We start from the raw sequence: 14,846 nt of genomic DNA, 5'->3' as shown, positions 1-14,846 counted from the left end.
AATGCCACAGGCCGGGAGCAGCGGCGAGACTCACCAGTAGACCTGGGTAGGGTGAGTAGAGCGCGGTTAGTTGCTTTCTAATAGCCTGCAGCCAGGGATTAACTTTTAATGAAAGGGAGCAACCCTTTTGACTGTCTGCAGCGCGCCGTACCTAGGAAGCGCACACTCACACACAGCGAGCATGCACAAGTTGCTCGCACGAGACCACATTCCCTATTTGCACCTGCAGCTTTTCCGCCACCATGCGTCAGACTCTCCTGCCTGTCTTATTATTATTTCAGGGCCTTAGCAGGAACCACCCCCTCAATTCCCTCCCACTCCTTCCTAGCACTGAGGTTAGCTCCTGGGCAGCTGTCTGATTGGGTTAGTTCCACAAGCTTCTTTGAAGAAGAAGACGTTACTTCTGCTGGCCCTCGTTACGCGGTCGCCCTCTAAAACCATCCCCTGGGCAGCTGCTGAAAGCCTGGCCCCTTCACAGCGCGAGATGCTTTTAACGCCATCATTTGCATACGGCCGGCTGCGGGGTCAATAAGCACTCCTAGCCGTGGCAAGGAGCTCGGTGTGAGGCCTGGTAGAGGCGGCGGGGTTGCGTCCTTATCTTAGAGGTCTTGGGGGGCTTGGGAGGCTTGAGACTTCCAGCCTCTACTTTACGTAAGGTCGGTGTCCAGCAAGGCGCCACTCCATGCTAGCCGAGCTGGGCAAGATGGCAAAACGTCATCAAAATTGTCTACAATACCTGGTGTTCTCAGGAGGTGTCCCAACCAAGTATTTCCGAACCCATCTCTGCTTTGCTTCCGAGATCGGACGTATCCAAGGTGGTATGGACAGTAGACGCTGCTTGGCCCATCGCCCGGGCAGCCTTCCTCAGGCTCGCGGGGGGACGAGAACTCTGGCCGTTCTGGGGCGGTCTCCGAAGGACCGATGCATAGGCTCTGCCGTCCCTATAGGTGTTGTTTGTTGAGCAATGAAACACCTGCCGCATCAGATGTGTTTAAAAATGGCTCGGCGCAGGGTCTCCTGCAGGCTAAACCATTCATCGCGGGGATGTGACAGAAAGAGCAAGCTGGACCCGCAACTTGGGGTGGAGCGAAACGCCCAGGAGTGAATGAAGGAAGAGGGTGAGATGATTGCGAGTGAATTTGAGCTGCTCTTCGGGGGGGTCGTGTGGCCTGCAAAGGTGTTTTGCTTGGGTTGTGCTGTAAACTGGCCTCCAGGTTACCGGTGGTTGCCTCCAGGTCAGCGGTGGTTGCCTCCAGTCATGCGGGAGTCGCTGGTCCTGGTGAAAAGAAGCCTAGTATTAAAAGTAAATAAGCAACAATGCTGGAGGCCCACGGTGATGAGAAGGATGCTGGTATTTTGCAAGGATTAAATAGCGCAAGAGAGAAAGCAAATGAAAAGAAGAAAGGAGCATGTGTGCGCTTGTGAAAAAAGGAATGGAAAAAAGGCATAGAGGAGAGTGACCCCTGCTTGTGGAAGTAAGAAAAAGCAAAAGCCTACAACACCTGGTATTCCCAGGCGGTCTCCCATCCAAGTACTAACCAGACCCAACCCTGCTTAGATTCTGAGATCAGACGATATGAGGTGTGTTCAGGGTGGTGTAGCCGTAAGGCAAAGACATGCCTCTCACTTGCTTCTTTTCTACTTTGACGTCCGGTTGCCGGCTGCCCTTTCCAGTGCTTAGTAAGACAAGGTGCTTTTGTGCTTTACTTTCTCTTCACTTTTTTGCTGGCTCCTTAAAAAGGTCTTGTAGACAGAACGCCCCGCTCAGAGCCGCTGAGCTCACTGATCGGCTGCCGCGCTGTCGACGGAACGTCAGCGTTGCGGCCAATGCCACAGGCCGGGAGCAGCGGCGAGACTCACCGGTAGACCTGGGTAGGGTGAGTAGAGCGCGGTTAGTTGCTTTCTAATAGCCTGCAGCCAGGGATTAACTTTTAATGAAAGTGAGCAACCCTTTTGACTGTCTGCAGCGCGCCGTACCTAGGAAGCGCACACTCACACACAGCGAGCATGCACAAGTTGCTCGCACGAGACCACATTCCCTATTTGCACCTGCAGCTTTTCCGCCACCATGCGTCAGACTCTCCTGCCTGTCTTATTATTATTTCAGGGCCTTAGCAGGAACCACCCCCTCAATTCCCTCCCGCTCCTTCCTAGCACTGAGGTTAGCTCCTGGGCAGCTGTCTGATTGAGTTAGTTACACAAGCTTCTTTGAAGAAGAAGACGTTACTTCTGCTGGCCCTCGTTAGGCGGTCGCCCTCTAAAACCATCCCCTGGGCAGCTGCTGAAAGCCTGGCCCCTTCACAGCGCGAGATGCTTTTAACGCCATCATTTGCATACGGCCGGCTGCGGGGTCAATAAGCACTCCTAGCCATGGCAAGGAGCTCGGTGTGAGGCCTGGTAGAGGCGGCGGGGTTGCGTCCTTATCTTAGAGGTCTTGGGGGGCTTGGGAGGCTTGGGACTTCCAGCCTCTACTTTACGTAAGGTCGGTGTCCAGCAAGGCGCCACTCCATGCTAGCCGAGCTGGGCAAGATGGCAAAACGTCATCAAAATTGTCTACAATACCTGGTGTTCTCAGGAGGTGTCCCAACCAAGTATTTCCGAACCCATCTCTGCTTTGCTTCCGAGATCGGACGTATCCAAGGTGGTATGGCCAGTAGACGCTGCTTGGCCCATCGCCCGGCCAGCCTTCCTCAGGCTCGCGTGGGGACGAGAACTCGGCCGTTCTGGGGCGGTCTCCGAAGGACCGATGCATAGGCTGTGCCGTCCCTATAGGTGTTGTTTGTTGAGCAATGAAACACCTGCCGCATCAGATGTGTTTAAAAATGGCTCGGCGCAGGGTCTCCTGCAGGCTAAACCGTTCATCGCGGGGATGTGACAGAAAGAGCAAGCTGGACCCGCAACTTGGGGTGGAGCGAAACGCCCGGGAGTGAATGAAGGAAGAGGGTGAGATGATTGCGAGTGAATTTGAGCTGCTCTTCGGGGGGGGTCGTGTGGCCTGCAAAGGTGTTTTGCTTGGGTTGTGCTGTAAACTGGCCTCCAGGTTACCGGTGGTTGCCTCCAGGTCACCGGTGGTTGCCTCCAGTCAGCCGGGAGTCGCTGGTCCTGGCGAAAAGAAGCCTAGTATTAAAAGTAAATAAGCAACAATGCTGGAGGCCCACGGTGATGAGAAGGATGCTGGTATTTTGCAAGGATTAAATAGCGCAAGAGAGAAAGCAAATGAAAAGAAGAAAGGAGCATGTGTGCGCTTGTGAAAAAAGGAATGGAAAAAAGGCATAGAGGAGAGTGACCCCTGCTTGTGAAGTAAGAAAAAGCAAAAGCCTACAGCACCTGGTATTCCCAGGTAGTCTCCCATCCAAGTACTAACCAGGCCCAACCCTGCTTAGCTTCCAAGATCAGACAAGATCAGGCATGTTCAGAGTGGTGTGCCTGGAGGAAGAGACAGGCCTCTCACTTGCTGCTTTTCTACTTTGACGTCCGGTTGCCGGCTGCCCTTTCCAGTGCTTAGTAAGACAAGGTGCTTTTGTGCTTTCCTTTCTCTTCACTTTTTTGCTGGCTCCTTAAAAAGGTCTTGTAGACAGAACGCCCCGCTCACAGCCGCTGAGCTCACTGATCGGCTGCCGCGCTGTCGACGGAACGTCAGCGTCGCGGCCAATGCCACAGGCCGGGAGCAGCGGCGAGACTCACCGGTAGACCTGGGTAGGGTGAGTAGAGCGCGGTTAGTTGCTTTCTAATAGCTTGCAGCCGGGGATTAACTTTTAATGAAAGGGAGCAACCCTTTTGACTGTCTGCAGCGCGCCGTACCTAGGAAGCGCACACTCACACACAGCGAGCATGCACAAGTTGCTCGCACGAGACCACATTCCCTATTTGCACCTGCAGCTTTTCCGCCACCATGCGTCAGACTCTCCTGCCTCTCTTATTATTATTTCAGGGCCTTAGCAGGAACCACCCCCTCAATTCCCTCCCGCTCCTTCCTAGCACTGAGGTTAGCTCCTGGGCAGCTGTCTGATTGGGTTAGTTACACAAGCTTCTTTGAAGAAGAAGACGTTACTTCTGCTGGCCCTCGTTAGGCGGTCGCCCTCTAAAACCATCCCCTGGGCAGCTGCTGAAAGCCTGGCCCCTTTGTAGCACCCTGAGGATTCGGCTGCTATAGGGGTATTGCACCTCAACCAGAGGTGTGATATTCCACTCCCGGGTAAGGATGGAGTGTGGAACTGAGCTCAGAAGGCTGCATGCACTACACACATCCCATTTCCGGAGGGCAGACCAACGGTACTCCCACTTAGAAATGTGCAGGTACGACCGAGTCTGTCCTTGGCTGGAGTGGGAGGGGGGTGGACCATCCCAGTAGTGTAGGGGCAGATAGGGGGAGCAGCCTGGGTAAGGTTAGGAGCTCATTGGGTGCTGGTCACCTGAGCTCACACATAGAGGGAGTATATAAGGTGGGCAGCATCTAAGATCAGGGTCAGTCAGCCAGTCTTTGCAGAGGAAGAGAGCAGAAGAGCAGAGCAGCCCCAGGCCAAGAGAGAGAGAGAGGAGAAAGAAAGACCCAGAGGGGGAGAAAGAAGGAACTCTGAGAGCCCAAAATAAATCAAAGGGTGAAGAGTTGGCAACAGGGTACCGGATCCCAAGCTGGCAGAGGCTACAGCACACCTTAGCCAGGAACCGGAGGTCGTGGGCAGGATCGATCTGCCACGATCACCCACTAAATCCACCCAGAAGGCAGACCAGGAATAGGGTCAGGGAACCCAGAGACAAGGGTTTACCACCAAGAGGCCCGAGGGAGCCGGACATAGGTGGATCCCTGGTGGGGAAGGCCAGAGACGAGGACAAGACAGAAAGGGAGCTCAGAACCACGCTCCGGAACTACTTGGGGGTTGGCCGAGTCCAGGACCTGGTGGACGCAGCACGGCTCGGGTGGTCACTCAAGGCCGGAGTGACCGGTACAAAAACAGCAGTAAGTAAACAAACCCTGAACTGCACAGCCCGACTCTGACTCTCATTACCATCCTCACTGCACCTCCACAACCACCATCCTCTGCACCTGACCCCCTGAGGCTATACCCCTCCCGTTGGGGGTTATACTACCTGGGCTGCACAAACACCATCAGCCTCAGCGGACCCTGCTGCAGCGGCGGCCGAAGTGACCGCAATTCAACGGGTGGCGTAGTCGACATAAAGAACTTTAGTAACATCAGTAAGGACTGCCACACACTGAGCTTGACACCCTGGGCACGGACCGGGTCACAGCCACTCGGAGACTACAACCCCCATCTGATCCGGCTCCGGGTATCCCCAACAACACTGGCCCAGGGGGCGCGTCAACTTTGGCGTAGTCGGCAGGATAACGTGCCCGCAACACCCGGGTACTGCGTGCCTGAAGAAAAGAACAAGTTTACCTCAAAAAGAAGTCTCCCGCCGGTCCCGGAGGGTCCCCGCCATCGGACTCCATCACAGATCGATTCCCGCCGGTTGTCCGCCATTAACAGCTTTTTCCCGCCATCTGCAGAGTTTCCCGCCACTGGGAGACGATTCCCGCCATTTCCGAAGATTTCCCGCCTTGGAAGAGCGGACGCCATTATGGGCGTGCCAGAGGGTGGCAAGAGGCCGCCTCCCATCGTGGGCCAGGACCGAAAATGGCGCCAAAAGTGGAAACCGCCCCCACCAACAGAGACTGTGATGCTAGAGGTGTCTGTCAGCGTGAAAGAACTGCCCCTGGAGCTGACAATCACCAAGTGGCCCCGGGACCGCCCTCGAAGTGGGAGGACTGAGAACAAGAGAACAAAGATGGGTGTCGCCTGGAGCAGTCTGGAGAGAGCGCACCCGGAGACAAGAAGCCTGGAGCAGAGTCCAGAAAGAGCCTACCCGGAGATGGAGGGAGAGCCAGGCAGCACCGACCCAGTGGTCAGGAGCCTGATGCGGGCCGCCACTCCAGGCAGCACCGACCCAGTGGTCAGGAGCCTGTTGCCGGTCGCCACTCCAGAAGGCCTGCTGGAGACAACGGGAGGAGAGCAGAGCAGCACCGACCCGTTGGTCAGGAGCCTGCTAGAAGCAACGACCCCACTAGGCTTAGTGGAGGTCTTGGCACAGCTCCCCCGAGATCGGGAGTGTGCACAGACTGCGCTGGAGGGCCTCGCACGGAGGATGGCCCGGGTGCAGCGAGAGACGTTAGCAGAATGGAGCCGTGAGATGGCCCAGCAGACAAGAACCCGTCAGCGGAGCACGCCACCCAAGACGAGGAGACAGACCGCCTCTGAGGATGGCGCAGGAGGACTGAAGGCCGGAGACGGCGCCGAGAAGGGAGCCGAACGAATGGAGGCAGGTAAAGGGGACGTCTATACCCCGAGCCGGGAAACCGCGTGCCTGCCCCAGCTCCCCGTCGCAGAGCCCGAAGTATCCCCTGCCGTGCCCGTCGCTGCAACGTCACCGCCGCAGACTAGGCCTCAAACGGAAGCCGCGACCCCTGTGACGTCACACGCTTCGACCCCGAGCGTGACCAAGCAGGAAGTACCATCGGCCTGGTCGCAAGGCCTAGTACCCCCGGGCGACGCAATACCAACAGCGCCCCCTACCTCCGCGGAGCCCCCGGCCTGGTCGCAGGGCCAAGTAACACAGGGCGCCGCCGTTCTTACGGTGCCCTTTACTTTCAAGGTGCCCCAAGCCTGGTCGCAAGGCCTGGTCGACCCGGGCGCCGCTACCATCAATGCGCCCTCAACATCTAGAGTGCCGCACCTGGGTGAAAATCTATTTGCCCAGCATACGTGCCCGGACGGGTCTGAAACTGAAACTGTCCACAAAGAAAGAGCAGGAGGACGCCGTCGTTGAGTACGGCAGAGTAGAGACTGTATATAGTTGCCCGTCGGGGCACAGTGAACCGTTGCTGCTAATATAGTCCCCGTTGGGACCAGAGAACTGAACTGTTCCAGTGTGTCCCATTTCCCCACTGACCGAGGACTGAGAGCGGTCAATCCTCCCTAATACCTGGCCGAGGACTGAGAGCGGCCATATTCCCTTGTATATAGTTGCGCTTCCTAAGGCGCCCCCTACTGGTTTTATAGGAAAACCATTTTCTTAAAGAAACTGTTGCACTTTACCCGGTCACAAGTTGCACCGTGACCGGAGGTACCAGAAACAAGAATGTTTATATGAAAAGTTTATGCTGCTGATAATGTTTTATATGTTTTATATGTTTATGTTTATGAAAAAATTGTATGTTTTGGTGTTTTTTATATCTTACAGCCCGAGGACGTGCTGTGATTTACCAGGGGGGAATGTAGCACCCTGAGGATTCGGCTGCTACAGGGGTATTGCACCTCAACCAGAGGTGTGATATTCCACTCCCGGGTAAGGATGGAGTGTGGAACTGAGCTCAGAAGGCTGCATGCACTACACACATCCCATTTCCGGAGGGCAGACCAACGGTACTCCCACTTAGAAATGTGCAGGTACGACCGAGTCTGTCCTTGGCTGGAGTGGGAGGGGGGTGGACCATCCCAGTAGTGTAGGGGCAGATAGGGGGAGCAGCCTGGGTAAGGTTAGGAGCTCATTGGGTGCTGGTCACCTGAGCTCACACATAGAGGGAGTATATAAGGTGGGCACCATCTAAGATCAGGGTCAGTCAGCCAGTCTTTGCAGAGGAAGAGAGCAGAAGAGCAGAGCAGCCCCAGGCCAAGAGAGAGAGAGAGGAGAAAGAAAGACCCAGAGGGGGAGAAAGAAGGAACTCTGAGAGCCCAAAATAAATCAAAGGGTGAAGAGTTGGCAACAGGGTACCGGATCCCAAGCTGGCAGAGGCTACAGCACACCTTAGCCAGGAACCGGAGGTCGTGGGCAGGATCGATCTGCCACGATCACCCACTAAATCCACCCAGAAGGCAGACCAGGAATAGGGTCAGGGAACCCAGAGACAAGGGTTTACCACCAAGAGGCCCGAGGGAGCCGGACATAGGTGGATCCCTGGTGGGGAAGGCCAGAGACGAGGACAAGACAGAAAGGGAGCTCAGAACCACGCTCCGGAACTACTTGGGGGTTGGCCGAGTCCAGGACCTGGTGGACGCAGCACGGCTCGGGTGGTCACTCAAGGCCGGAGTGACCGGTACAAAAACAGCAGTAAGTAAACAAACCCTGAACTGCACAGCCCGACTCTGACTCTCATTACCATCCTCACTGCACCTCCACAACCACCATCCTCTGCACCTGACCCCCTGAGGCTATACCCCTCCCGTTGGGGGTTATACTACCTGGGCTGCACAAACACCATCAGCCTCAGCGGACCCTGCTGCAGCGGCGGCCGAAGTGACCGCAATTCAACGGGTGGCGTAGTCGACATAAAGAACTTTAGTAACATCAGTAAGGACTGCCACACACTGAGCTTGACACCCTGGGCACGGACCGGGTCACAGCCACTCGGAGACTACAACCCCCATCTGATCCGGCTCCGGGTATCCCCAACAACACTGGCCCAGGGGGCGCGTCAACTTTGGCGTAGTCGGCAGGATAACGTGCCCGCAACACCCGGGTACTGCGTGCCTGAAGAAAAGAACAAGTTTACCTCAAAAAGAAGTCTCCCGCCGGTCCCGGAGGGTCCCCGCCATCGGACTCCATCACAGATCGATTCCCGCCGGTTGTCCGCCATTAACAGCTTTTTCCCGCCATCTGCAGAGTTTCCCGCCACTGGGAGACGATTCCCGCCATTTCCGAAGATTTCCCGCCTTGGAAGAGCGGACGCCATTATGGGCGTGCCAGAGGGTGGCAAGAGGCCGCCTCCCATTGTGGGCCAGGACCGAAAATGGCGCCAAAAGTGGAAACCGCCCCCACCAACAGAGACTGTGATGCTAGAGGTGTCTGTCAGCGTGAAAGAACTGCCCCTGGAGCTGACAATCACCAAGTGGCCCCGGGACCGCCCTCGAAGTGGGAGGACTGAGAACAAGAGAACAAAGATGGGTGTCGCCTGGAGCAGTCTGGAGAGAGCGCACCCGGAGACAAGAAGCCTGGAGCAGAGTCCAGAAAGAGCCTACCCGGAGATGGAGGGAGAGCCAGGCAGCACCGACCCAGTGGTCAGGAGCCTGATGCGGGCCGCCACTCCAGGCAGCACCGACCCAGTGGTCAGGAGCCTGTTGCCGGTCGCCACTCCAGAAGGCCTGCTGGAGACAACGGGAGGAGAGCAGAGCAGCACCGACCCGTTGGTCAGGAGCCTGCTAGAAGCAACGACCCCACTAGGCTTAGTGGAGGTCTTGGCACAGCTCCCCCGAGATCGGGAGTGTGCACAGACTGCGCTGGAGGGCCTCGCACGGAGGATGGCCCGGGTGCAGCGAGAGACGTTAGCAGAATGGAGCCGTGAGATGGCCCAGCAGACAAGAACCCGTCAGCGGAGCACGCCACCCGAGACGAGGAGACAGACCGCCTCTGAGGATGGCGCAGGAGGACTGAAGGCCGGAGACGGCGCCGAGAAGGGAGCCGAACGAATGGAGGCAGGTAAAGGGGATGTCTATACCCCGAGCCGGGAAACCGCGTGCCTGCCCCAGCTCCCCGTCGCAGAGCCCGAAGTATCCCCTGCCGTGCCCGTCGCTGCAACGTCACCGCCGCAGACTAGGCCTCAAACGGAAGCCGCGACCCCTGTGACGTCACACGCTTCGACCCCGAGCGTGACCAAGCAGGAAGTACCATCGGCCTGGTCGCAAGGCCTAGTACCCCCGGGCGACGCAATACCAACAGCGCCCCCTACCTCCGCGGAGCCCCCGGCCTGGTCGCAGGGCCAAGTAACACAGGGCGCCGCCGTTCTTACGGTGCCCTTTACTTTCAAGGTGCCCCAAGCCTGGTCGCAAGGCCTGGTCGACCCGGGCGCCGCTACCATCAACGCGCCCTCAACATCTAGAGTGCCGCACCTGGGTGAAAATCTATTTGCCCAGCATACGTGCCCGGACGGGTCTGAAACTGAAACTGTCCACAAAGAAAGAGCAGGAGGACGCCGTCGTTGAGTACGGCAGAGTAGAGACTGTATATAGTTGCCCGTCGGGGCACAGTGAACCGTTGCTGCTAATATAGTCCCCGTTGGGACCAGAGAACTGAACTGTTCCAGTGTGTCCCATTTCCCCACTGACCGAGGACTGAGAGCGGTCAATCCTCCCTAATACCTGGCCGAGGACTGAGAGCGGCCATATTCCCTTGTATATAGTTGCGCTTCCTAAGGCGCCCCCTACTGGTTTTATAGGAAAACCATTTTCTTAAAGAAACTGTTGCACTTTACCCGGTCACAAGTTGCACCGTGACCGGAGGTACCAGAAACAAGAATGTTTATATGAAAAGTTTATGCTGCTGATAATGTTTTATATGTTTTATATGTTTATGTTTATGAAAAAATTGTATGTTTTGGTGTTTTTTATATCTTACAGCCCGAGGACGTGCTGTGATTTACCAGGGGGGAATGTAGCACCCTGAGGATTCGGCTGCTACAGGGGTATTGCACCTCAACCAGAGGTGTGATATTCCACTCCCGGGTAAGGATGGAGTGTGGAACTGAGCTCAGAAGGCTGCATGCACTACACACATCCCATTTCCGGAGGGCAGACCAACGGTACTCCCACTTAGAAATGTGCAGGTACGACCGAGTCTGTCCTTGGCTGGAGTGGGAGGGGGGTGGACCATCCCAGTAGTGTAGGGGCAGATAGGGGGAGCAGCCTGGCTAAGGTTAGGAGCTCATTGGGTGCTGGTCACCTGAGCTCACACATAGAGGGAGTATATAAGGTGGGCACCATCTAAGATCAGGGTCAGTCAGCCAGTCTTTGCAGAGGAAGAGAGCAGAAGAGCAGAGCAGCCCCAGGCCAAGAGAGAGAGAGAGGAGAAAGAAAGACCCAGAGGGGGAGAAAGAAGGAACTCTGAGAGCCCAAAATAAATCAAAGGGTGAAGAGTTGGCAACAGGGTACCGGATCCCAAGCTGGCAGAGGCTACAGCACACCTTAGCCAGGAACCGGAGGTCGTGGGCAGGATCGATCTGCCACGATCACCCACTAAATCCACCCAGAAGGCAGACCAGGAATAGGGTCAGGGAACCCAGAGACAAGGGTTTACCACCAAGAGGCCCGAGGGAGCCGGACATAGGTGGATCCCTGGTGGGGAAGGCCAGAGACGAGGACAAGACAGAAAGGGAGCTCAGAACCACGCTCCGGAACTACTTGGGGGTTGGCCGAGTCCAGGACGTGGTGGACGCAGCACGGCTCGGGTGGTCACTCAAGGCCGGAGTGACCGGTACAAAAACAGCAGTAAGTAAACAAACCCTGAACTGCACAGCCCGACTCTGACTCTCTTTACCATCCTCACTGCACCTCCACAACCACCATCCTCTGCACCTGACCCCCTGAGGCTATACCCCACCCGTTGGGGGTTATACTACCTGGGCTGCACAAACACCATCAGCCTCAGCGGACCCTGCTGCAGCGGCGGCCGAAGTGACCGCAATTCAACGGGTGGCGTAGTCGACATAAAGAACTTTAGTAACATCAGTAAGGACTGCCACACACTGAGCTTGACACCCTGGGCACGGACCGGGTCACAGCCACTCGGAGACTACAACCCCCATCTGATCCGGCTCCGGGTATCCCCAACAACACTGGCCCAGGGGGCGCGTCACCTTCACAGCGCGAGATGCTTTTAACGCCATCATTTGCATACGGCCGGCTGCGGGGTCAATAAGCACTCCTAGCCGTGGCAAGGAGCTCGGTGTGAGGCCTGGTAGAGGCGGCGGGGTTGCGTCCTTATCTTAGAGGTCTTGGGGGGCTTGGGAGGCTTGGGACTTCCAGCCTCTACTTTACGTAAGGTCGGTGTCCAGCAAGGCGCCACTCCATGCTAGCCGAGCTGGGCAAGATGGCAAAACGTCATCAAAATTGTCTACAATACCTGGTGTTCTCAGGAGGTGTCCCAACCAAGTATTTCCGAACCCATCTCTGCTTTGCTTCCGAGATCGGACGTATCCAAGGTGGTATGGCCAGTAGACGCTGCTTGGCCCATCGCCCGGCCAGCCTTCCTCAGGCTCGCGTGGGGACGAGAACTCTGGCCGTTCTGGGGCGGTCTCCGAAGGACCGATGCATAGGCTGTGCCGTCCCTATAGGTGTTGTTTGTTGAGCAATGAAACACCTGCCGCATCAGATGTGTTTAAAAATGGCTCGGCGCAGGGTCTCCTGCAGGCTAAACCGTTCATCGCGGGGATGTGACAGAAAGAGCAAGCTGGACCCGCAACTTGGGGTGGAGCGAAACGCCCAGGAGTGAATGAAGGAAGAGGGTGAGATGGTTGCGAGTGAATTTGAGCTGCTCTTCGGGGGGGTCGTGTGGCCTGCAAAGGTGTTTTGCTTGGGTTGTGCTGTAAACTGGCCTCCAGGTCAGCGGTGGTTGCCTCCAGGTCAGCGGTGGTTGCCTCCAGTCATGCGGGAGTCGCTGGTCCTGGTGAAAAGAAGCCTAGTATTAAAAGTAAATAAGCAACAATGCTGGAGGCCCACGGTGATGAGAAGGATGCTGGTATTTTGCAAGGATTAAATAGCGCAAGAGAGAAAGCAAATGAAAAGAAGAAAGGAGCATGTGTGCGCTTGTGAAAAAAGGAATGGAAAAAAGGCATAGAGGAGAGTGACCCCTGCTTGTCGAAGTAAGAAAAAGCAAAAGCCTACAGCACCTGGTATTCCCAGGTGGTCCCCCATCCAAGTACTAACCAGGCCCAACCCTGCTTAGATTCCAAGATCAGGCGAGATCGGGTGTGTTCAGGTTGGTGTGGCCGTAGGCAGAGACAAGCCTCTCACTTGCTGCTTTTCTACTTTGACGTCCGGCTGCCAGCTGCCCCTTCCATTGCTTAGTGAGACAAGGTGCTTTTGTGCTTTCCTTTCTCTTCACTTTTTTGCTGGCTCCTTAAAAAGGTCTTGTAGACAGAACGCCCCGCTCACAGCCGCTGAGCTCACTGATCGGCTGCCGCGCTGTCGACGGAACATCAGCGTCGCGGCCAATGCCACAGGCCGGGAGCAGCGGCGAGACTCACCGGTAGACCTGGGTAGGGTGAGTAGAGCGCGGTTAGTTGCTTTCTAATAGCCTGCAGCCGGGGATTAACTTTTAATGAAAGGGAGCAACCCTTTTGACTGTCTGCAGCGCGCCGTACCTAGGAAGCGCACACTCACACACAGCGAGCATGCACAAGTTGCTCGCACGAGACCACATTCCCTATTTGCACCTGCAGCTTTTCCGCCACCATGCGTCAGACTCTCCTGCCTCTCTTATTATTATTTCAGGGCCTTAGCAGGAACCACCCCCTCAATTCCCTCCCGCTCCTTCCTAGCACTGAGGTTAGCTCCTGGGCAGCTGTCTGATTGGGTTAGTTCCACAAGCTTCTTTGAAGAAGAAGACGTTACTTCTGCTGGCCCTCGTTACGCGGTCGCCCTCTAAAACCATCCCCTGGGCAGCTGCTAAAAGCCTGGCCCCTTCACAGCGCGAGATGCTTTTAACGCCATCATTTGCATACGGCCGGCTGCGGGGTCAATAAGCACTCCTAGCCGTGGCAAGGAGCTCGGTGTGAGGCCTGGTAGAGGCGGCGGGGTTGCGTCCTTATCTTAGAGGTCTTGGGGGGCTTGGGAGGCTTGGGACTTCCAGCCTCTACTTTACGTAAGGTCGGTGTCCAGCAAGGCGCCACTCCATGCTAGCCGAGCTGGGCAAGATGGCAAAACGTCATCAAAATTGTCTACAATACCTGGTGTTCTCAGGAGGTGTCCCAACCAAGTATTTCCGAACCCATCTCTGCTTTGCTTCCGAGATCGGACGTATCCAAGGTGGTATGGACAGTAGACGCTGCTTGGCCCATCGCCCGGGCAGCCTTCCTCAGGCTCGCGGGGGGACGAGAACTCTGGCCGTTCTGGGGCGGTCTCCGAAGGACCGATGCATAGGCTGTGCCGTCCCTATAGGTGTTGTTTGTTGAGCAATGAAACACCTGCCGCATCAGATGTGTTTAAAAATGGCTCGGCGCAGGGTCTCCTGCAGGCTAAACCATTCATCGCGGGGATGTGACAGAAAGAGCAAGCTGGACCCGCAACTTGGGGTGGAGCGAAACGCCCAGGAGTGAATGAAGGAAGAGGGTGAGATGATTGCGAGTGAATTTGAGCTGCTCTTCGGGGGGGTCGTGTGGCCTGCAAAGGTGTTTTGCTTGGGTTGTGCTGTAAACTGGCCTCCAGGTTACCGGTGGTTGCCTCCAGGTCAGCGGTGGTTGCCTCCAGTCATGCGGGAGTCGCTGGTCCTGGTGAAAAGAAGCCTAGTATTAAAAGTAAATAAGCAACAATGCTGGAGGCCCACGGTGATGAGAAGGATGCTGGTATTTTGCAAGGATTAAATAGCGCAAGAGAGAAAGCAAATGAAAAGAAGAAAGGAGCATGTGTGCGCTTGTGAAAAAAGGAATGGAAAAAAGGCATAGAGGAGAGTGACCCCTGCTTGTGGAAGTAAGAAAAAGCAAAAGCCTACAACACCTGGTATTCCCAGGCGGTCTCCCATCCAAGTACTAACCAGGCCCAACCCTGCTTAGCTTCCAAGATCAGACAAGATCAGGCGTGTTCAGGGTGGTGTGCCTGGAGGAAGAGACAGGCCTCTCACTTGCTGCTTTTCTACTTTGACGTCCGGTTGCCGGCTGCCCTTTCCAGTGCTTAGTAAGACAAGGTGCTTTTGTGCTTTCTTTTCTCTTCACTTTTTTGCTGGCTCCTTAAAAAGGTCTTGTAGACAGAACGCCCCGCTCACAGCCGCTGAGCTCACTGATCGGCTGCCGCGCTGTCGACGGAACGTCAGCGTCGCGGCCAATGCCACAGGCCGGGAGCAGCGGCGAGACTCACCGGTAGACC

The 14,846-nt window shown here is 56.1% G+C and overlaps 1 non-coding gene and 3 pseudogenes across 1 annotated transcript; all 4 read right to left on the bottom strand.

Annotated features, from left to right (window-relative positions):
* Positions 1-1,490: 1,490 nt before the first annotated feature.
* LOC141269420 (5S ribosomal RNA) lies at positions 1,491-1,609 on the bottom strand (annotated as a pseudogene).
* Positions 1,610-3,315: 1,706 nt separating this feature from the next.
* LOC141269184 (5S ribosomal RNA) lies at positions 3,316-3,434 on the bottom strand (annotated as a pseudogene).
* A 9,209-nt stretch (positions 3,435-12,643) lies between these two features.
* Positions 12,644-12,762, bottom strand: LOC141266894 (5S ribosomal RNA). Its single transcript, XR_012320914.1, has one exon. It is a non-coding gene; the product is annotated as a 5S ribosomal RNA (ribosomal RNA).
* Positions 12,763-14,468: 1,706 nt separating this feature from the next.
* Positions 14,469-14,587, bottom strand: LOC141268322 (5S ribosomal RNA; annotated as a pseudogene).
* Positions 14,588-14,846: the final 259 nt, after the last annotated feature.

The sequence above is a fragment of the Phyllobates terribilis genome, unplaced genomic scaffold (genome assembly GCF_046119375.1).
Source record: "Phyllobates terribilis strain yellow unplaced genomic scaffold, ASM4611937v1 Scaffold_4__5_contigs__length_816908805, whole genome shotgun sequence".
In the NCBI taxonomy this organism is placed as follows: Eukaryota; Metazoa; Chordata; class Amphibia; order Anura; family Dendrobatidae; genus Phyllobates; species Phyllobates terribilis.
This window is presented reverse-complemented; position numbering and strand designations above follow the sequence as displayed.